Source organism: Meriones unguiculatus, chromosome 12 (assembly GCF_030254825.1).
Source record: "Meriones unguiculatus strain TT.TT164.6M chromosome 12, Bangor_MerUng_6.1, whole genome shotgun sequence".
NCBI lineage: Eukaryota > Metazoa > Chordata > Mammalia > Rodentia > Muridae > Meriones > Meriones unguiculatus.
Window position 1 is genome coordinate 17931906 of NC_083360.1, and position 23960 is coordinate 17955865.

Consider the following 23960-nt stretch of genomic DNA (forward strand, 5'->3'; position numbering starts at 1 on the left):
TTAAGAAGGAATGCTAAGGACAGACACCAACCTGCTTACACACACAACCTGTTTTAGTCTCAGAAAACAAGATGACATGTGCTTGCCAGATCCTCTTTTGTGGGGAATATTCTCCCAATCTATGAGGAAAGAACATTGTAAAATGATACTGACTGGTAACTACAGATCTTTGAGGACCTGCTGAGAAAGTATGTATTCTACCCAAATACTGTATCCACCCACTCAAATGTACAAAGAAAATCATTACAAACAGGTGGCTTTTTTTTTGTTTGTTTTTTTTTTTTCATAATATATGATATATAGAACCTAACTAATGACACATTAACAAGACAGCAGACAAGCATGTTTTGGTACAGATAAAAAAAAATGGTGTAGCCGGGTCTTGAGGTAGCACTATTCCCCATTTTCTGAGAAAGTGCCAGATTTATTTCCAAAGTGGCTGAACAAGTTTGCACTCCCACCAACAACAGAGGAGGGTTCCCCTTTCTCCACATCCTATCCAGCATGTGTTGTCATTTGGGTTTTTGATCTTAGCCATTCTGATGGAATCTTAAAGTCCTTTTGATTTGCAATTCCATGATGACTAAGGTCATTGAGCATTTCTTTAAGTGTTTCTCCATCATTCAATAGCCTTCTGTTGAGAATTCTGTTTGCTCTGTACCACATTTTTTAATTGGATTATTGGGTTTGTTGGTGAATCTTCTGGATAAGATTTAGAAAGGAAGAACAACTATATAAAACAGGAACCAATACATTATACTAACAACAAAGCATTTTTTTAAAGAAATTAGCAAATTTGCAGCCACTTTTAAAAAAATCAGTTAGAATAAGAGTGGAAAAAAGACCATATAACTTATGAGTGCCAGGGAACATCCACATCTTACATATCAACATCAGTGCCAAAGTATCTCTGTAACATACATATACATATGTGGAAGACAACGCAGTTTAAATTAACAATATTTAGCTTCACTATTATGTTTTGTGTACATTGGCATTTTCCTTCATGTGTGAGGGAGTCAGGCCCCTTGGAGGAGGAGTTATAAACAGTCGTGAGCTGTCATGTGTGTGCTAGGAATCGAAGCTGGGGCCTCTGGAAGAGCAGCCAGTGTTTTTAACCACTGAGCCACCTCTCCAGCTCCTCACTATTATGTATATATCTCAACACTTTAACAATATATACATTATTGTATATCATTATATATAGTATAACTGTATATATTCTTATTTCTGTGCATGGGAACACACACATGTGAGTGCAGGTCTCAGTGAAATCCAGAAGAGGGTGTGAGCTTCCCTGGAACTAGGGTTACAGGAGATTGTCAGAGAGTAAAGGTGCTAAAAGCTGAACTCAGATCCTGCCCAAGAACAATACATCCTCTTAATTGAGGACTCAACTCTTCAGCCTCTGAGTGTATCACAAGGCTTAAAAAAATATATTAAAAACATTATCTTGAGAGTTATAAATATAACTAAAATCTTAAAGTTTTTTTGGAAGCTTCATCAGGAAGACCTTGGATTTGAACACACTCAGTAAATTTGTAGGTTCAAAAACAATCAAGACAAGAAATAAGCAAAAGTTAAAAAAAAATCTCTGAAGGTTGAAAACTCATACAAAAAGCACAAACTCCTTCACAGCAATCCTAGAAATGCACACAATTTTGCCAAAGTAAGTTTTCAGACAAAAGCAAATTTTTTTTGGAGTGTTCATTTATATTTAATTACATTAATGAGAAACTTTACAGAAAGAAAAATGAGGAAAATAATATGGGTAAAGAAAAAGAAAGCATGTAAGTATTTTCATTAATGAGCAAGACAGCAAAGCCAGATGAATTCAAATCATATTTTTGGCTATAAACCTATTCCTTACTTACTAAAGATTCTGGTCACTCTTCTCTAGTTTCCATGAGGTCAGGGAACATATTTCAGTGGAATGTATTATTGTTCAATTCAGTAAGCCTGCTTTGAACACTTACTGGACAGAAAGCATGTGGCTGGGAGTGTTGGTTTTTTGAAAAAGTTTTTTTTCTCAGCTATTTTGTCACACAGCAGAAGGTGAAAAATTCAGAAAAAAATATTAGAAAAAAAAAAACAAAGAAGACTACATTAAAATTTTCAGATGTGTGATATTTCAGGGAAAAAATAGGCTTTTTATTTACAAATAAATAAATAAAAGTTTGTTTCACCAACTCTCATCTCTAAGCATGTTTTCCCCCATGTGATTTAACTGGCCTTTCTTTCTTTCTTTCTTTCTTTCTTTCTTTCTTTCTTTCTTTCTTTCTTTCTTTCTTTTTTTCTTTCTTCTTTTCTTAATGTATATGAGTGCTTTACCTGCATGTCAGGAGAGGGCATCAGATCACACTATAGATGGCTGAGAACCACACTGTGGTTGCTGAAGATTGAACTCAGGACACCTGGAAGAGCAGCCAGTGCTCTTAACAACTGAGCTCTAGCCCACCTGCGAAATTCTTTGCTCAAATGAATATTCCATTGTAGCTTAAAATATGATTGACAAATTGATGATATGAGAGGATTCGTATCATAAATTTCAAATATTGAAAATGAAAAAAATATTTTCAATAATTTCCTTCACACTTTTTCTGGTGTCCATGTGCAGTCAACATTTATATGATGAAAAAGAGATTTTTTTTTTAATCTTAATCCTTATTTTGTTTAACTTTAATTTACTTAAATCCAACATAGTTGTAGCTAATTTTATTAGGCATGGGCCCAGTGGCTCCCTTGCCAAATCATCCAATACCACTCTTGACCTCCTGAAAGCAATGCAGTGCCAGAATATTTTATTGTATTTCATCTTAGACTGTGAACTCATTGCAAGTTTATGTTTTTTTCTAAGAAATCTCTTATAATATCCCTTCTTTCCATGACTCCATCATAGTGTCTGAAAACTGAGGGTTATGGATGGGTGTGAAATGTGTGTTTTTGTACTTCTGTGGTATTGTGGAACTACATGTACTCCTTGTTGTGTGCCTTCATCTTTTCTCACTGGACATCAGTCTGTTTTGTCTTTGAGTCCTGGATGACTGGGTCTGTTTTGTAACCATGGCCTTCTATTTTAACAGAGGTTACAAAGCAGAAAGCATTGAGGAATGGCAAAGTCCCTGGTCATTTATCATTTCTGGTCTTCTCATTTTTGAACTTGACAATGAGCCATGTGTGAATGACTTCCTAATACTCAACAGTATTCCTGCCACTATGTCTCACAAAAATTCTGATGCTCCATTCTTGACTAGAGAATACGCCTGCTCTCAGAACAGATGCTTGCGTGTCCTCGACCTGCCTGGAAGCTCTGGGGCCCAACACTTGGTCTTGCACTAACCACTGCTAAGCTGTGTCCTGGTGATAGGGAAAACCTTGTAGAATCTCCATACTATAGTCAGGAAACAGAACAGCAGCACTGAAGTTTTGTAAATCTGTTCAAGGTCTTTTGAGGTTTTTGACAAAATAATAGAACAATTATATCTTCCTGTTCCCTTTATTTTCTTCTCTCAGTTATCTTCATCACTGCTGGAACAATTTGCAAGTCATTCAGTTAAATACTCCGCAGCAAAGACTGAATTCTGCCTTGCTTTTTAGATTAGCTTCAATTTATACTCTTAAGTTGGTGTTGCTGATATATAAACTATTAGTGTTCAAAGGCATATTAAATTTCTTTCTTTTATTTGTATGTATGACTCGAAACTTGGCAATACATTTAAGTAGAAATCTAGTTAATTAGCTAGGCATTCAAGTGCCTGTCTATAAATTCTACATTTTGGAGGCTGAGGCAGGAGGATCACTGTGAGGTCAAGGCCAGCCTGGTCAAGGCCAGTCTACATAGGTAGACACTCATTGTCGTAAAACATATGGACAAATGAGCTAGTGTGTTGACACAAAGACAGACTGCCTTGTTCTTCAGGAAGTACCTGTAGCCTCACTGTGCTTTCAGCATCAGCTTTCCTATGCATACCCATGTTGAGGGACTCTGTCTACTGATCCACTCATATTGTCTTCCTCTAACCTGAAACCACCTCTCACTCACTGCAGTGATGAAGCCCCCAACAAATTCCTCCCAATGTAAACTCTGTTCCAACATCTGCTTTCAGAGAACTCAGCACTGAGCACTTATTTTGAAATCCAGACTAGGCATTGACTCTGAAATTGTAGCTAAGTAAACTCTACCTGTCTCTTACTTATTGCAAGAAAACTCAACCTTGTGGCATAATATTTTTCATTTTTTTTTCTTTTTTATTATAATTTATTACAATTTATTTACTTTGTATCTGGTTGTAGCCCCCTCCTTCATCTTTCCTGGTCCCATACTCCTTCCTTCTTCCTCCTCCCATGCTCCTTCCCTAGTCCAATGATAGGGGAGGACCTCCTACCCTTCAGCTGACCCTACCTAGCCTATCAGATCTCATCAGGGCTGTCTGGATCCTCTTTCTCTGGGGCTTAGTTAGACCACTTTGGCAGGGAGAGGTGATCAAAGACACAACCATTGAGTCCATGTCAGAGACAGCCCCTGCTTCCCTTACTAGGGAACCCACATGGAGACTGAGCTGCCCATTGGCTACATCTGAGCATGGGGTTTAGGACCTCTCCATGCATGGTCCTTGGTTGGTTCATCAGCCTCTGCAGGACCCCTCTGAGCCCAGAGTTTTGGGCTCTATTAGTTTACTAGGCTGTCCAGCAGAGACTGATGAATCAGCCTTTGCATAATCTTAATTGCAAGATGATTCAGAGAGGACATATCAATTTTCAGTCAAGTGTTTTGGATGACACTTCAACACACTGTCTTATACTACCTTTCTTTGGTTATATTAACCTTTTTTGGTGGGGGAGGATTTATATTAACTCATGACAAATGAAGTCAGAAAACTGATTTCTCAGTATGAAACTTTATTGGCCATTGATGACTTAAAAAACAGAACAAACAAACAAAAACAAAACAACAACAACAAAAAAACAAGTACTGAACCACCAACAGTCAACTTTATTTCTTTTACTTAGACTTCCAAATTCCATGGTCAAGGTTTATTTAAGCTTTTCCCTTATCACATTTTAGTGACCCAATACTGACATAGAACCAAAGTACCCACACTTATTCATTTCCCCCTTTACCTATATCATCGTTTCCTAGACAAATGTGGAGATTTTTTATGAGTCTCTTTCATTTTGTCTCTTGTAAATGGCAGGTCCTTCTATTGTTCTGTGGTTGGTTAATTGACTTACAAATTTGTTCACTTAACATATAGCTGAAATGTTCTAATTAAGAGGAATTACATGAGTAGTGAAATACACTGAGTATGCCTTGGAGTGGATGATTTAGTGACTTATCTATATTTCTAAAATTGAGAGAGAAGCAAGAGTTATAAACTGTTTCAAACACATATTTCTCACAAATTTAGCCCTTTTGTTTGTGGATTGTTGTTAATTATTTCTGAAAGATAAGTGATTTAATGATATGGTAGTGTTTCTCTAAAAGAAACCACCTCAGTTTTCCGAGAGTTGGACTACTGTTCTCTTTTAATGATCTCATTTTATCTAAATATACGCTATCCTGCTTCTGTATTTCCAAATTAAATCTAAATCAACTCTAATTTTGACTGTTAAGAAAACAAACTGCCAAACTATAACATGATTGCAATATGTGTAAATTGACAAGTTTATTTGAATATTTTTCTTTTATGTACCCATAAGCTGTAACTGCCTCCTCAAACTTCTAGCCAGCCTTAGCAGTCTTTGGAAAACACACTTCTTGCTCTGACCCAGTAGCAGAGAAATGGGGTATTGTCATTTGTTCTTTGTCCAGAAAATATCTACTCTATGACCCGCATGCTGTTTAGCTCCACAAACCTATAATGTGTTTAATTTCCTTTCTTCCACAGCCCTTAGTTTTATGTTACTTTAAAAATTTCCAGCCAGGCATGGTGACACATACCTGTAATTCCAGCACCCTGGAAGACAGAGGCAGGAAGATCTCTGAGTTCAATGCCAGCTTAGTCTACAAAGTCAAATCCAGGACAGCCAAGGCTACACAGAGCACAGCGAAAACTTGTCTCCAAAACAAACAAACAAACAAAAAGCACAAAACAAACAAACAAACAAAACTTTTTTTTCTCTTCCAAACAAGATGGGGTTCAGAAAGAAAAAATTAATTTTCACCTCTATGCCTTTGACTTTTATTCCCTTAAAAATCTCTTTTGAGAAAAATGTGCTTCATTTTTTGATGAATCTACGAAATAGGCATCAAAATGCTTCATTCAGTTTGAGGAACTTATCTAATTTTATGGGAATAGTAAACAAGTAAATAAACAACAACAACAAAACAATAAGAACATCACTACACAATAAAACAACTATCTGAAATATGGAGCTGGTCCATTAACCATCTCTGTCACTCTTGTCTGTCAGGTCATAGACTTTGACTCATGGTCATCCATTCTTTCCAAAGGTAGCCTCTTTGCTTAACAATGGGACTTGGTGATCAGTCCCAGGAAAGACTTCAAAACATTTTTAATTTTGGACTTTTTATACAGAGCTTTATGATTTTGTTTCTCAAATGGTTTTACTATGTACTTCTAACTTTGAGAGCAAATATACAGATAACACAAAAGTCTTATGTGTAGACTTTCAGACTTTATAAAATCTGCTTTCCCAAAGTTCTTCTGTGGAAAATAGCCCATGGAAGCTTCTTTTCTGTGGAACGTTGTTTATATTGGATGGGATACAAAAGAGTCTCAGTCATCCTGTTCTTTTTTTTTTTATTTTTTTATTTTTTATTTTTTTTATCAGTTACATTTTATTAACTCTGTATCCCAGCCATGTCCCAATCCCTCATTCCCTCCCAGTCCCTCCCTCCCTCCCTCATCTCCACCGTGCCCCTTTCCAAGTCCACTGATAGGGGGGACCTCCTCCCCATTCATCTGATCCTGTTTTAGCAGGTATCTTCAGGACTGGCTGCAAAGCCCTCCTCTGTGGCCTAACAGGACTGCTCCTCCCTTCGGGGGTGGGGAGACCAAAGAACCAGTCATTGAGTTCCTGTTAGAAATAGTCCTTGTTCCCCTCACTTTGGGAAACCAATTGGTTACTGAGCTACCACAGGCTACATCTGAGTGGAGGTTCTAGGTTATATCCATACATGGTCCTTGGTTGAATGTCAGTCTCAGAAAAGACCCTGTGCCCAGATATATTTGGTCCTTGTGGAGCTCCTATCCTTTCCCCACCAGACTAACTCCCCTTCTTTCTTATGATTCCCTGTACTCTGCCAAAGGTTTGGTCATGAGTCTTTGCTTTGAAAACACTGCTAGTTAGAGTCTTTCAGATGTGCTCAGTAGACTCCTGTCATACGTTCAATGCACATCCCATCTGTCTTTCTAAATGAGGATTGATCATCTTACCCCATGTCCGCTCAATTGATTATCTTTTTTAGGTGTATAGATTTAATTATGTTTATCATATCTTATAGGTCTATATAAGTGAGTATATCCCATGTTTGTCTTTCTCCTTCTGGGATATTTCACTCAGAATGATCTTTTCTAGATCCCACCATTTGCCTGAAAATTTCATGATTTCCTCCTTTTTGATTGCTGAGTAGTATTCCATTGTATAAAAATACCACAATTTCTGTACCCATTCCACCGTTGATGGACATCTGGGTTGTTTCCAGGTTCTGGCTATTACAAATAGAGCTGCTATAAACATGGTTGAGCAAGTGTCCTTTTTGTGTACTTGAACAAACTTTGGGTATATACCTAGCAGTGGTATAGCTGGGTCTGGAGGAAGCACTATTCCTATTTGTCTTAGAAAGCGCCAGATAGCTTTCCAGAGTGGTTGTACCAGTTTACATTCCCACCAGCAGTGGAGGAGGGTTCCCCTTTCTCCACAACCTCTCCAGCATGTGTTATCGCTTGAGTTTTTCATCTTGGCCATTCTGATGGGTGTAAGGTGATATCTCAGGGTCGTTTTGATTTGCATTTCCCTGATGGCTAATGAGGATTTGCATTTCTTTAAGTGTTTTTCTGCCATTCGATATTCCTCTGTCAAGAATTCTCTGTTTAGCTCTGTTCCCCATCCTATTCTTTAAACCTCAACCAATGTTATTTACTTGTATACCTAAGAGTCTATCTTGGATCAAACTGGTAATATTATGTAGATGTTCTGTTGATTACTCTGGCCAGTGGTCTCTGTGTGTGTGTGTGTGTGTGTGTGTGTGTGTGTGTGTGTGTGTGTGTGTGTGTGTATGTGTACCACTTTAACATGACTACTCTGGAAAACATGTTTGTTTGTTTGTCACCTGTAATATTTTTGGTTCGATATATATATTTGAGACAAACTTTAGTACAAATATTGTTCCTTGTGAATTATGATAACCCATTGTCCCTATAATTTAATCTGGATAGCCTTCTTTTAAAGTCTCCTGTATTTATAATCACTTCTTATTTAATACGTTTTCCTCATACTGATTGTCATAAAGGGTCTGTGACATCCTGTGTATTTGCATTCATATCTATAAAAAGTTCCAAATAAAAAATGTAATTAAGTATTCCTATGAACAAAAATATGTTGGACATGTTAGGAATGTCCTTGTACAGGCTATAGAAGCTCTAGGAGAAAGTACAACTTCTTTGATGGGAAATCACCGTGTACGTGCGTGGTAGGGCAGGTGGAGAAAGCATGTGAATAATTATCATGATAGACCGTCATAACTAATATAGAAATCAGAAGAGTAGTAAGTGAATCTGCTATTGATGGCAAATATAAAGTAAAAAAGAGTGGGCATTGCTTTAAGCTTTCTAAATATACTGCCACCTGCTCTTACTCTACTGTATATTTGTGTCTGTGTGTGTCTGTGTCAGAAGAAAAAAAGTAAAAACAGACAGAAGTACAAGCTTGGTGTTATCTGTATTTTTGTTCCTGTCATTTTTTTAAAGGTTTTTATTTATTCACTAGCAACATCAATTCAATGGCAAGCTCACAGCTTGTATGGTCCCTATACCTTATGTTATCCAAAGTAATAACTTATGTTATCTAACTTCAGTTTTCATTTGTGATTCACCAAGAAAAATATATCCTCTAAAACTGCATGTAGCAAAATGAAAGCCCATTTTGTTATTTTGTGATGAGAAGTAAATATTGCTTGGTGTGTTTCATGTTCATCAGAATAATTTTTTATGCTTCTATTGCTTGGCCAATGGGAATTTCTTTTACACTAAAACCCATTCCCTCGCTTCACAAACGGTCTAGCTCCAGCATCCCTTTGACCTTAGCAATCTGCTCCTTTGCTGATGAAATTTTTCTTTCATATGAGAAAGAAAAATATCCTGTTCTGTTCTTCAATTGCCCAAAGGAAAAACTCCTAATTATCTATAATGAAAAATACACATATAGATTACAAGGGTAGAGAAGTGTCCCTAAATATGATCTGTTCCCTTTCAAGCCACTTGTTAGTCTAATATAGGTTTTCAAGTATATGTACTAGATCCTACCATCAAGCTCTTTACAGTATCCATTCTGTTTCAATCATCTGTCAGACTGTGACATTTTGAGTTTAAGTCCTATTGTTTTTAACTTAGTGTATAGCAAGTGCTAACTATTAGAGCAACTATAAACTATCCACAGTTGTTTTTCCTGTTAGATGCTTTAAGAATTCATTAACTTAGCCCTTCACTTCACATGTGACATATATAATCCGTGATTTATAATGCTTAGTTTGGGACACATAACACACACTTAGATGCAATCCCTTTTCATTAGAATGGATTAGAATTCTTTCTTAGCCAATAATGTAGAAAGAAAGAAAAAAAGAAAGAAAGAAAAAACAGTGCATGGCTTGGGCTCTTTGGTGGTTGGTTTAGTTCTGTTTTGTTTTGATTTTTCATAGTAAATGCAAGTGAATTGTTTACTTTGGGCAAGGCCATTAAAAGACTGTACTTTAGAGCTCAGACATTTCTTGGATTGTGGACTTTGGAACAGCAGACAAATGAGGTGAGCAGTTTATGAAAAGCTTCTAACAGAGTGGATTAAGCATTTAGATGACGGATTCTTTTTATGCCCTTGATAATAAATTCACTTTTCTTAAGCAATGAATTCTCTGGAGATTCATAGTCTCCTTATAAACCTTGCAGTAAATGTTTAACTTCAGAATTCTGTAGGACTCCTTATGACAGTAAATGTTATCCCTATGGAACTGTGAATTTGGTGATAATACACAGTGCTTCAGTTAAAGAGGCCTTACCTCCCACACAAATAACTTGAAGGTCTCATATGAGTAAGAATTATAAAATTCATCAAGACTATCTTATTTAATTTTTTTTATTTCAAAATCTCAAACATTCAGATACGTATCCCAGTCCTTCTCCTCCTGCTCTGTCACTAACACCTACTTCTCCCTCTCAATTCAGTAACCTGTTTTAAAGCCCACCAACTCCCCTTGGTGCCTACATATCCATCTACTCCAGCAAAGACTCACTACTGAAGAAAACTGACTCTTCCTCAGAAGCTCTTGGTGGTCAATATCTCCTCAGCTCTGGATGGAACTTCATAAGCCTCGCCCCTGTCTGTGCTGGGCTTTTGCCTGGATTTATCTTGTGCAGGTCTTGTGCCTAAAGCCGCAGTCATTTTGAATTCAATGCTCCACATCAAGACCACTTTAAATATACATATGCATCCTGTACTTCTCTCTAAGTGGGTTGAGTTCTCTTCGAATCCATATCCTAAAAGTTTCTTTAAACAGATGATGCAGACTTTCCTGTATTTATTGAGCTCTAAGTTTTGTTGTGTAATATGCAAACATCTACTAAATGCTGTGGCAATTTAAGAGTATTTTTTATTTAAAATAAAACTATTTGTTATTCTTATGACAACTCACAATTCTAGGTACTAGCACAACTAGAAGAATTAGGTATGTACGTGTGTGTGTGTGTGTGTATAGGTGTGTGTGGGGGGTGTTTTCAGATAAGGTGAAAGGGAAACAGTCAAAGATGCAAAGGGAATATTTTCATCCTTTCTGGAATTCTGTGTATCTATAATAAAAGAAACATTGTCAATGGCATTCAAAATTTATTCTTTAAGTATTGGTATCAGTTTTAAAAGTATTGCATGGGGTTTAGCATATAGTACCAGCAATTACTAAGAAAGCATTAAGACATATAAGATTTAAAATTCACTCAAAATATGTGTTGGATGTGTGGGATATGCAAGAACCAAAGGTGTTATACTAGAGTAAAAATTTTTTTAAACTTTTATTTTTTTATATTAATTATAGTTTATTTACTTTGTATCCTAGCTGTAGCCTCCTCCCTCATTCCCTCCCAACCTCACCCTTCTTCCCTTATCCCCTCCCTGCCCCTCTCTAAGTCCACTGATAGGGGAGGTCCTCCTCCCCAACCATCTGACCCTAGTTTATCGGTCTCATCACGACTAACTGTAATGTCTTCCTGTGTGGCCTAGCAAAGCTGCTCCTCCCTCAACTGTAGGGGGAGGGGTAGTGGATGGAAGGTCAAAGAGCAAGCCACTTAGTCCGTGTCAGAGTCAGTTCCTATTCGCCTTACTAGAGAAACACACTTGGATGCTAAGCTGCAATGGGCTACATCTGAGCAGGGGTTCTAGGTTATATCCATGCATGGTCCTTGGTTGGAGAATCAGTCTCAGAAAAGACCCCTGTGCCCAATTATATTTGGTCCCTGTGGAGCTCCTATCCTCTTCATGTCTTATTAACTCCCTCTTCTTTCATATGATTCCCTGCATCCTGCTCAAGGTTTGGTTATGAGTTTCAGTATCTACTTTGATACACTACTAGAGTCTTTCAGAGGCCCTCTCTGGTAGACTTCTGTCCTGTTTCTTGTTTTCTCCTACTTCCAATGTCCATCCCATTTGGCTTTCTAAGTAAGGGTTGATCATCTTACCCCGGAACATCCTTCTTGTTTATCTTCTTTAGGTGTACAGATTTTAGTATGTTTATCCTGTCTTATAGGTCTAGTACCCAATTATAAGTGAGTATATACCCTGTGTGTCTTTCTGCTCCTGGGATACCTCACTCAGGATGATCTTTTCTAGATCTCACCATTTGCCTGGAAATTTCATGATTTCCTTGTTTTTAATTGCTAAGTAGTATTCCATTGTGTAAAAGTACCACAATTTCTGTATCCATTCCTCCGTTGAGAGATATCTGGGTTGTTTCCAGGTTCTGGCTATTACGAATAAAGCTGCTACGAACGTGGTTGAGCAAATGTCCTTGTTGTGTACTTGAGCATCTTTTGGATATATGCCTAGGAGTGGTATAGCTGGATCTGGAGGAAGTAATATTCCTAATTGTCTGAGAAAGCCCCAGATTGATTTCCAAAGTGGTTGCACAAGTTTACATTCCCACCAGCAATGGAGGAGGTGTCCCCTTTCTCCACAACCTCTCCAGCATGTATTGTCACTTGAGTTTTTGGTCATTCTGATGTGTGTAAGGTGAAATCTCAGGGTCATTTTGAAATGCATTTCTCTGAAGACTTAGGATGTTGAGCATTTCTTTAAGTGTTTCTCTGCCATTCTATATTCCTCTACAGAGAATTCTCTGTTTAGCTCCCTAACCCATTTTTAAGTTGGATTGCTTGATTTGTTGCTTTTTAACTTCTTTAGTTCTTTTTTATATTCTGGATATCAGCCCTCTGTCAGATATAGGGTTGGGGAAGATCCTTTCCCAGTCTGTAGGCTGTCATTTTTCTCTGAAGACAGTATCTTTTGCTTCACAGAAGCTTTTCAGTTTCATGAGGTCCCATTTATTGATTGTTGCTTTTAGCACCTGTGCTGTTGGTGTTCTGTTCAGGAAGTTGTCTCCTGTGGCAATGAGTTCTAGGTTCTTCCCCACTTTTTCTTCTAACTGATTTGGTGTATCTGGTTTTATGTTGAGGTCTTTGATCTACTTGGAGTTTAATTTTGTGCAGGGTGATATGTATGGATCTATTTTCATTTTTCTACATGTAGTCATCCAGTTGGACCAGCACCATTTGTTGGAGATGCTCCTTTTTTTCCATTGAATGGTGTTGGCTTCTTTGTCAAAAATCAAGTATTCATAGGTGTGTGGGTTTATTTCTGTGTCTTCTTTTCTGTTCCAATGATCCCCCTTTCTGTTTCTATGCCAATACCATGCCATTTTTATTACTATTGCTCTGCAGTGCAGATCAGGGATGGAGATATGTCCAGATTATCTGTTGTTGTACAGGATTGTTTCAGAAATTCTGTGTTGTTTTTTTTTCTTTTTTTCCCATATGAAGTTGAGAATTTTTCTATCAAGTCTGTAAAGAATTGTGTTGGTATGTGAATCAGTTTTGGTCAGAAGAAGATAGTCAATAAAATTGAAACATATTACTAAAATACACAAAATAAGAAAATGAACACAATAATAAAAGGATGTTTATCCTTCTCTGGCTCTATGTTTTTGTCTACAAATCATATATAGAAGTGTGTTCAAAGAGCAACTGTGTGTCATACCCAGTCAGCAACCTAGCTAAATATTCTTCTATTGCTGCTTATTAGTTGCAGGTCTGAGCAAGATAACGCTACATTATCACATTTCTGGAACACCTGCCATTTTAATCTGAAACCCACTGCAAAAAGAATAAGATAGTCAGCTCTAACTTTGCAAGAACAGAGGTGAACAGAGAAGAAGAGAAAAATCCAGTGAGTGCTGATGGTGTCTGCCATACACACAATTGGCTCTGCCCTTGAAGTTAAACAGTAAAAGGAAACATGGAAAAAAATGTAAATTAACCATCCATAGGCTGTGTACTTTTAATACTAGTGCACGATGGACGGAGACATTTGATTTTGAACTGAAAACATCACGAGAATAAAAAAATCTACTCAAAGGAAAGAGTTAAGATAAAGAGAAGATAAAATAAAAATTAGCATTGGAAAAGAAATTAGTGATTAGTTCAATTTCCATGGTTTTCTTGTGATGTAGTGATTTATATTATTTCTGAGATTGAAATTCCAAGATACAGTGAACTCATCCTGGGGACACCGTAGCATCATATGAAGGCTGGTTTTATGGTAGGAATAAGTGTGCGACAGAGATACTGCATAGCAGTAGAACCAGAAAATCTGAGCCAACATATCAGAATTTATTTTCTAAAATCCTATTGTAGTAATGCCTTAATCCTATCCTGATAGAGGACCAACTCCTATGGGAGAAAATGAATCCATTGTGTAGGGAGCTATTCCAAGGTCTAATTATCTTCCCATAAGCCCCATTTGCTAAAAGTGTTAAAAGTCCACCTGCTCTCATTATCACATGGAGGCCAAGATTCTTGCACAAAAGGACTTAGAGGACAAATGAAATGATTACAGTCCAAAGCAAGAGAGTCTCTGAGCTCTAGACTGATTTTCACTGTTCTCCCTGCCTCCCTCCATCCACACCTCCCTTGTGTGAATGTGTCTTGTACATGTGTAACTGTAAAGTTTTATTCAGTCATAAGGATCAAGAGAACATACAGGGAATGGTTTCTAGGGAGCTTGGTAGGCTAATCCCTGTCTCCTAGTCCCAGGAAAGAGAGACCCAGGAGCAAACATGGAAAGAGTCATGTGGGTGGAACTCCAAGTGCCCTCCAAAGTCCCAGCACCCACTGTCCCATCGAGGCTCTGCTGCTCTCACACTCAAGACAATAGTGGGGCACGGCAGCTGTGCACTGCTAGGTCACTTGAAGTGTGTCTGCCACAGCACGACCTGATGTGTCCTCATTTGGTAAATTTTGTTTTGGAGGAATTGATCTTGGAAATCTAAGAATGCATAATCATTGCAGATAGTAATTAGCAGATAAAAGAAATACTAGGGAGTGAATAAACTATATATTCAATACAAAAAAATTAAAAATAGTGATATCCATGATTCACTGCTTGATTTAAATGTTTTGATGTTCTGTTTTGTTTTTGCTTTTTTTGCTTGTTTGTTTTGTGGGGTTTTTGTTTGTTTGTTTGTTTTTTGTGGTTGCTGTCTTTTTTTTTAAAGTAACCGAAATAGAAAATTTGACACTTAAACAGAACACACATACAAACATACAAAAGTCTCAGTTTAAAAATACAAAATTTGTCTTAATTTTATTACTGAGCACATGCTAATATTGACTGTCTGTTACACGTTAGTATGGTGGTTTGCCTTTCTTGTTGGACAGTGTTAGAAGAGTGTGTAGCCATTATAATATCACTGTTAAGTGACATATATAGTGCCTGACAGTCAGCCACTATCAATAGAGGAGACAAAGGGAACATTTTATCATGTATTATAACTGGAAAAGAAATTCTATAATTTATAATTAAATGCTTTATATGTAACTTATGCAACTTTTAGGGATCACAACCAACACATCAGGGATCACATGACTGTCCTGGGCACTTTTCATTTTCTTCTTCTAGTGATTTCAAGATTCCAAGTCCTACATTCTTCTCTCTACTTATCTATTTTGCATCAACTCTTCTTTATGATGAATATTAAGCCTCTGCAGCACAATTTATCCAACATGCTTTTGTACTTCAAATATGTGGTTTCTTTCACAGCAGCAACAACAAAAATATGTCAGCCCTATACAAAGAATTATTTATGGGTTATCTATTGTCTTCATTTTCTATTGTTCTATAGAAAAGAAACTATAATAATAACTATTATGAGTTATTATTGTACGTAATTTGTTTTGAAACAGATATTATTATGCTTCCAGTTGTTTGTTTGTTTTTTTTTTCTTTTTGCTCAGAATTGCTTCATTCAAGTCTTGGTTTCATATGGATTTTTTGTGATTGTTCATTCTAATTCTGTCAATATTGATGCTATTTTGTTAGGAACACCTTATATTTCCAGACTGTTTTGAGTAGTAGTAATGTTTTAATATCATTTGTTTATATTATCCAAAAACAAAAATGCCTTTCCAGTTTCATTGTTTTGTTTTTAAGAGAATAAGAGCTAGTTTACTGTGGAGTCATTCTGAGTGATCATGGGTTACAAACACAGATTTAGGCTTCCTTCAACTTCATGATCTAATATGGAAGCATTTTCATGAAGTTTTGGAATTTTACATAAGAAAGGAAAACATAAATTAAGGCAAAATTTAAACACCTAAACACCATTACATCGTAGAGGTGGTTACAGCAAGACGGGGGAAGTGCTGGTGGTGTCTGCCACAGTTTATATAGTTCTCAGATGACACTATTTGGTGATATTTTTTTCTTTTAGGCTAGGTAGAAGCTAAGCACAGGATCATAATTTTGAATAGAAGAAGATTGTAAATGGTTATTCAAGGGGCTTTAGCTAGCCCAAGTTAAGATAATAGCCTCTGGGCATCCAATACTCTAATTGTCCGCATCACTGGAGTTCTAATCAGTCCATCAATATTTACAGAAACAGTTTCTTTCCCAGAATTCTCTTGGCAGTTACCACTCTTGGACAAGTATTTCATTTTGTGCATGTAGGAGGCATACATTGCTTATTATACATTATAAGGTCCCTTGTAGCTAGGAATATTATTGCTAGGATCTGATGAAAATGAGGATAAATAATGGACATAATAGGCATTCAGGAGAGAGGTAATGACCATGAAGAAAGATACTTCTGCAGGGTATCAAAGCAGAGTCTGAGACTCATAGCCAAACTTTTGCTATGAGAATGCAGGGAATCTTATGAAAGAAAGGGGAGGTAGAAAGATGTGGAGAGGACAGGAGCTCCACAAAGAGAGGAAAAAAATATCTGGGCACAGGGGTCATTTCTGAGACAGATACTCCAACCAAGGACCATTAATGGAGATAATGTAGAACCCCTGAACAGATGTAACCCATAGCAGCTCAATCTCCAAGTGGTTACCCTAGTAAGGGGAACAGGGACTATCTCTGACAAGAAGTCAGTAGCCTGTTATTTGATCACCTCCCCCTCAGAGGAGTGCAGCCTTACCAGGCCACAGGCAAAGACAATTCAGCCACTGCTGATGAGATCTAATGGACTAGGATCAGAAGGAAGGGGAGAAGGACCTCCCCTATCAGTGGACTGGGGGAGGGGCATAGGTGGAGAATAGAGATGGAGGGTGGGATTGGGAGGGGATGAAGAAGGGGGCTAAGTTGGGATATAAAGTGAATAAACTACAATTAGTAAAAAATAAATTAATTAAATAACAAGAGAAAAGAAAATAAATAAGCTTCCAAGGAATAATAATAAAACAAAATACTCCCAAATAGGAAATAAACAAGACACATCTAGATCATAACAAAAATATTACTCATTATGATCTAGAAATGAATTTTTTCTTTCCCTGTGGTCTCTGTATCTCATATAACATTGGCATGTGATATATACTAGATTAGCTTTACTTAAAATTAAAATAATCAAGAACACAGTTTGGCCTAATGTTGTGAAAATAACAGATGAAGGAAACATGTGTTTTATTTTTTTATAATTTTTATATTAATCACAGGTTATTTACTGTAGCTGTAGCCCCCTCCTTCATTCCCTCACAATCCAACCCTCCTCCCTTATCTCCTCCCTGCCCCTTTTCAAGTCCACTAATAGGGGAGGACCTCCTCCCCTTCCATCTGACCCTAGCTGTTTCAAATAACCAAAATTATACTTCTATTTCTTTTTACTCTAGTTAGAGACACCCACAGATTTGGTTAACTCGTCTTATATAAATTATACAAAAATTATCAGTCTCTAATAACAGCAATGTTCCTGATGTTTGGTAACTTAAATATGTGATGTGACTTGATTAAATTAGAATCTAAGATGTTCTATAATACAATTAAAAAAGAAAAATACAGTACTTCAGTGAATCACTCCAAAGTCTTACTTCTACCGCAACCAGTTTAAATATAAGTAAGATATCTCACGGGATACAAATAAATATAAACAGCGAATTATACATAGAGTCAATCTAGCTTAAAATACATTTGAATTTTACCTTTCTGTGTTGTTAGTGTCTAAATTCCTTCATAAATATTTTACAGTTTTATTTGTACAGGTCTTTGAGATTTATTATTAAACTGATTTCCAGACTGTTAATTATTTTTATTATTTTAGTAGCTAATGTGAAAAGGATTTCTGTCTCATACACTCTGTTAATGGTATATTTAAAAGTTATTGATTTCCATCTGTGATTTTATATACTATAACAAAAATTTTATTAGTATTAATAGTCTGTTGGATCCTCTATTTTTCTGTATTTATAAACCAAACCATTTGAAAAGTGATAATATGCCCTCTTCTTTTCTGCCATAGTCCAAATTCTTTCATTTTGTTGTCTTATTACTTTGGTAAAGAATTTTAATTATATAATGTACAGAAGCCATTGAAATGCATACCGTAATGTCAGTACCATCCATATTCTTTAAAATTCAGAGTTTTAAAAATAACTTTATTTATGTAAAGTTCATATATAAAAAATCTACCTGTTTAAGTGCACATTTGAACACATTGTTAGTATATTGTTATTATTTATATCTAACTCCACCTTTAGAACTTCGGAATTTTGAATAGTAACAGCATTTGCCTTCAGCTGCTCTTACTGTCTCCAACCACAGCTCATCAGATATATTTTCTAATTTGAATAGTTCATGTAAACGCGTTTAAGTAAAACGTGAACCTTTTTGTAATGATTTCATTCAGCATATTTTTGAAGTTTACCTTATAGAATGTAAGAATAGTTTTGTAAATTTTGTTAAAAGACTGTATTAATGTTGTTTATTCGTACATTATTTCTTCCCTTTACTTGAGCTGATGAATCAATATTTTGATAAATAATTTTCTTAGGTATATCTTTAAAAAATCTGGGCACAGGGTCTTTTCTGAGACTGACATTCAACCAAGGACCATGTATGGATATAACCTAGAACCTCCACTCAGATGTAGCCTGTGGTAGCTCAGTAACCAATTGGTTTCCCAAAGTGAGGGGAACAGGGACTATTTCTAACAGGAACTCAATGACTGGCTCTTTGGTCTCCCCACCCCCGAAAGGAGGAGCAGTCCTGTTAGGCCACAGAGGAGGGCTTTGCAGCCAGTCCTGAAGATACCTGCTAAAACAGGATCAGATGAATGGGGAGGAGGTCCCCCCTATCAGTGGACTTGGAAAGGGGCACGGTGGAGATGAGGGAGGGAGGGAGGGACTGGGAGGGAATGAGGGATCGGGACATGGCTGGGATACAGAGTTAATAAAATGTAACTGATAAAAAAATAAAAAAAAAAGAAACTAAAAAAAAATAATCTGGCAAAAAAAAAAAAACATTTTCCAATACAGATTACATAAAACAATCAGTATTGACCACTCTTTTATGTGTATATAAACATGATTCTTTATGTGGCCAGATAGTCCTTATGAATATAGAACAGTAAGGACACCTGGGTCATACTATTACCATCAATCAAAATATCTGTTTAGAAATCTCATTTTAAAACTTTTAAAATTGTTTAACCTTTACAAATAGAAAAATTCTTTTTTTAGGGGTAATTTCTTTTTTAATTTTAATTTTTATATTAATTACAGTTTATCCCAGAAGTATCCCCTTTCCTCATTCTCTCCTAATCTCACCTTCCCTCCTCATCTCCTTCCATGCCCCTCTACAAGTCCACTGATAGGGGAGGTCCTCCTCCCCCTCCATCTTAGCTAGCCTATCAGATCTCATCAGCACTGGCTGCATTGTCTTCTTCTGTGGCCTCATAAAGCTGCTCCCACATCATAAAAATATCTAAGGGAACACTGACTCTTCAAAATCAGGCAATACATATAACTTTGTTTTCTTTAAAAACTGAAATACTACAGCTGGGATACAAATCAAATAAACTGTAATTAATATAAAGAAATGAAACGCAAATAAAGTAAGTATCTATAGGTATAAGAATATATTTTTAGCCTCTTATGATTAAATAGCTATTAAGAAATAAAAGGAGACAGAATGTAAATAGAAGTCAGTAAGTTTTTTGAATAAGGAAAAATGTCAATTTAATGGTTAGGTGGTGATAAATATGAAAGGATTTAAGACTGTAATGATAACCTGAAAATTACATCTTAACTCGTGACAGCCATTGAAAAGCTGACATACAAGCACATTGTCTACTTCTTTAATTTTCAACCTGTAAATTCATTAAAAATGTACATAGAAAGAATATCAAAATACAAATTATATATGAGATGCCTTCTGACCCTATTGTCTGATTGAGCCCTTTTCACTTCCATGTTTATCAACATCCCTTTCTACAGTACATTTAATAAACAACTGTTCATGGTTTGTGTGTGTGTGTGTGTGTGTGTGTGTGTGTGTGTAAAAACGTGAACGACCATGCTTGACTCTCAACAATTCTTTGAGAGGATTCAGAGACAATCTTGTCAGATAATTCAGAATATTTACTGTCTATTTAATGGGAGGGTTAGACAATCAATGCAATGGCCCTTTGTTGAAATTCCCCAGTAACTGCAACTCTAGTGCTTCTTGATTCATGTCTGGGACACCCAAACCGTCTCGAGTAGCAATTGAACCACACTAGAATAATTCTTATAGTCTCAGGAAGAAACTTTACCTCTCCAATTTCCAAATCCTTTTCTCTCCAGTCATGTGATCTGAAAAATAGGAATAGTTCTCTTTTAAGAATAGCGGCAAGATTCTGTGTTCAAGAATGTTCAATTCCAGACATCTCAAATAATAACAGCTCTCATTATTAATGTTGATTTTTCACTAATCCTCCGAATTAGTACCATTAATCTGATTTCTTTTTGAACCAGTTTTTTAGACAATGATGATTAATGCAAATATATATGGATAGGCCATATTTCCACCAATGAGCAGCTGTGTGGTTTGAGATGAGTTCATTATGTTTTATCTGTTCATATAAGGGTGATAATACCATTTATATTGTTGGGTTGAGGAAAGATTCAGTAAAGTAATACTGATAGTCAGGATCTCGGTGTCTGACACATGGTTAGTTTTGGAAAAATGCATTTATGTTAAATTGAAGTATTGTTTATGTGTTGTATTTCATTTATATATTTTGAAAACATTGAAACGAAATCAAAGGTTATTTTTGATAATGGTCTCATTGTATTAGTAACATTAATGATAGAATTTTCAGAGAAAGTCTCATGGAATTAATAATAACCATTATATGGGAGGCTATGAATACGTCTATGGTAAATTGCAGATGGATGGGCTTCAATTAAGTAGAACTGTCTCTTCTTTGTGGATATAGAAATTCTTATGGGTCAATCAGATTAAAGCTCCAGAAAAAACCTTTTCTCCCTCAGAAAATTACCCCTCAAAGATACAGTCTATGTTTTACTGGATGAATAACCTGGAAGTGTTGGTGGGGATAGAAAGGAGTCCACAGATTTTGAAAAGCAATAATAGAGAAAAAAAAAAGTTGACAGTTCCTTCCTGATGGGGGATCAGGCAATGTGTGTCATCCAGAGAGGAAATAGAAGGTATTCCTGAGAAGTAGGTGTAGGGATGACTGCAGGCAGCTGTGTAGCGCCTGGGAGACTAGGAAGAGTGTCAAGACCATCAGCATTTATAGATTGGAGGTCAAGGGATCAAGCTGCTCATCAGTCAGTGTCACTGGTGATGAATGTCCCGAGGGGAAGGGTCAGCGCAGGAGACGGGGCTGGAGTCTGTGCCATGCTTCTACTGAACACGGGATTCTTACTGACACGTGGTTATTAAACCCATGACATCAGTGAATAGGGGACAGAGACAAGTCAGAGTAAAGTTTCTAAGAGTTTAATAAACTGAAAAAAAAAAAGGAATCAAAGAATTAAGTGATCTTTCTCCTGAACTTTTGCATAGCTCAAATGGCAAAGCGAAATGCTCTTTATGATATAGCCCTCCTTTAAAAAAAAAAGTTTCTTTTTTTCTGAGACAAAAATGTATTTATTTACAATCATTTAATTATTCCTGATAAAAGGTTTTGGCTAAAGCTAAAAATAAGGGTTAATGTTTTAGGGCTTGCCAGGCTACGGAGGAAGAGGATGCGCTCAGTCATGATGTGACTTGATGGGATGGGGTAGCTTTGTCAGGGGAGGGCTCCCCTTTGATGAAGACTATGGAAAGAGGAACAGGATAAAGATGAAGGGAGGGTGACAAGCATATGAGAGTAGGGGGAGGACTACAATCAGAATGTAAAATGAGTGAATGAATTATTTGATTAATTAATTAAAAAGATTGTTGCTTATAAAATACAATGCCACCAAATTATGCAATTTACGGGTATGTGGTATTGTTTGAGTTGGGGTAGCAATTTGTGGAATCAGAGTAGATGTTTTAACTCATCTTTAGATAAAGCAGCGGTTTAGGAATGAATGTTGGACAAAAGAAGAACCAAGTTCCATGAACTGGAGATTCCTGAAAAATGAGGAAAATTTCAGTGCTTTGTCATAGTAAAATGAAATATAGTATATAATGCTTCCAGTAACATGAGAAGTATGAGTTGTGGATCAGTACATGACTATGGGTGTAGATCTGTAAACACACACACACACACCACAAAACTTGCTATCACCTCCTTTAAAATTTTAAAGCTGATTTCATCTGTATAAATATTCTCTTAGGTGATTATTGATTTGGAGGTGAGGTTAAGTGGCAGGTGACCCAAATAGTCCAAGTCATGATCCCAAAGAACAAACATTCTAAGGAAAAGGAAACAGAAGACCAATAAATATGGTCATAATAGAAGTGCCAAGATAAATATAGCAAAGTAGAAGAGACAGAAAGTGCCCTGGGGTCTATGGAGGGAAAAGTCTATGATTTTAGATAAAGATAACTATGAAGTAAGATGGAGTGCTCATCAATAAAAATATAAGATTGTAAAAGATAGAAGTAATGGGGAAAAAGATAGAAAGATAGAGACATTGCCTGCAGGAAAGGAAGAAGAAGAAGAAGAAGAAGAAGAAGAAGAAGAAGAAGAAGAAGAAGAAGAAGAAGAAGAAGAAGAAGAAGAAGAAGAAGAAAGGAGAAGAAGAAGAAGAAGAACCTGAGTAAAGAGAAGGACCTCAAGGGTGAGTCTCATAGGAAAGGTAGTGAGAGAAGGGGCCGTGGCCTGTGTCACTCAGGCTTGGGAGTTATCTGACTTGGTTTGGCTCTCTGGAAATAGGAGGCCAGTGAAAGCTGTGAACATACAAAAATCAGCTGTTTATCCCTTCAACCTAAAATCTTCAATGCATACCAATGGATATTCACTTTAAATTGCTACAGAACCAAATGAGGAAGCTGCAGTTTTATTATGCCCATTCTTCAGGCAAGGGGATAGAACCAGGGAAGCTTAGAAGTTGCTCTAATTTGCACGGTTAGCTAGGACCTAAAGAGTTATACAAACCCTAGCAAGTATGAGACATAATATCAGCTCTTCATCAGTTTAGGTGTGTTGCTTTGGCTTCTGATTGTCTTTAATTTATGGCCTTGTTCAAGAAAAAGACTGTTGCTATTCACCTCTTCTACTTTACAATCTCTAGTTTCAATCCATTGTTTCATTGCACCATCTGAAAAGCTGACTTTGTCTTTTTTTAATGTTATAAAATTAAAAATTTTATCTTCAATTAAATTCTGTTAGAAATCCACAACTTTTCTGTACCAGATATTTTCTTTCCTTTCTTGAACACTATACACAGTTTGTGTTTGTGATTCTTTTTTGTTTTCTTCCTTTTTACTCTTCCTTTCTTAGTCCCGGTATTTTCTCTTTTATTTCTTTCCTTACTTTCTAACTTCTTATCTTTTCCTGGTTTACATTTTATTTTATGATGGGTTACATTATTCATTCATAATTATCTTTGGTCCATCCTCCTCTTCCATTTTTTTCTATTTTTCTAAGATTATTAACCTCATTGGTTCATTGTTGCTATGTTACAATCCCATCCTCTCTGGTAAGGGCTTGTGTGTTTTCCAGACTTGGGCTCTGTTCCAAGTTTTGTCCAAGAGCGTCATCAACACATTAACATCTGTTTTTTGCAGAGGGAAGGGCATGG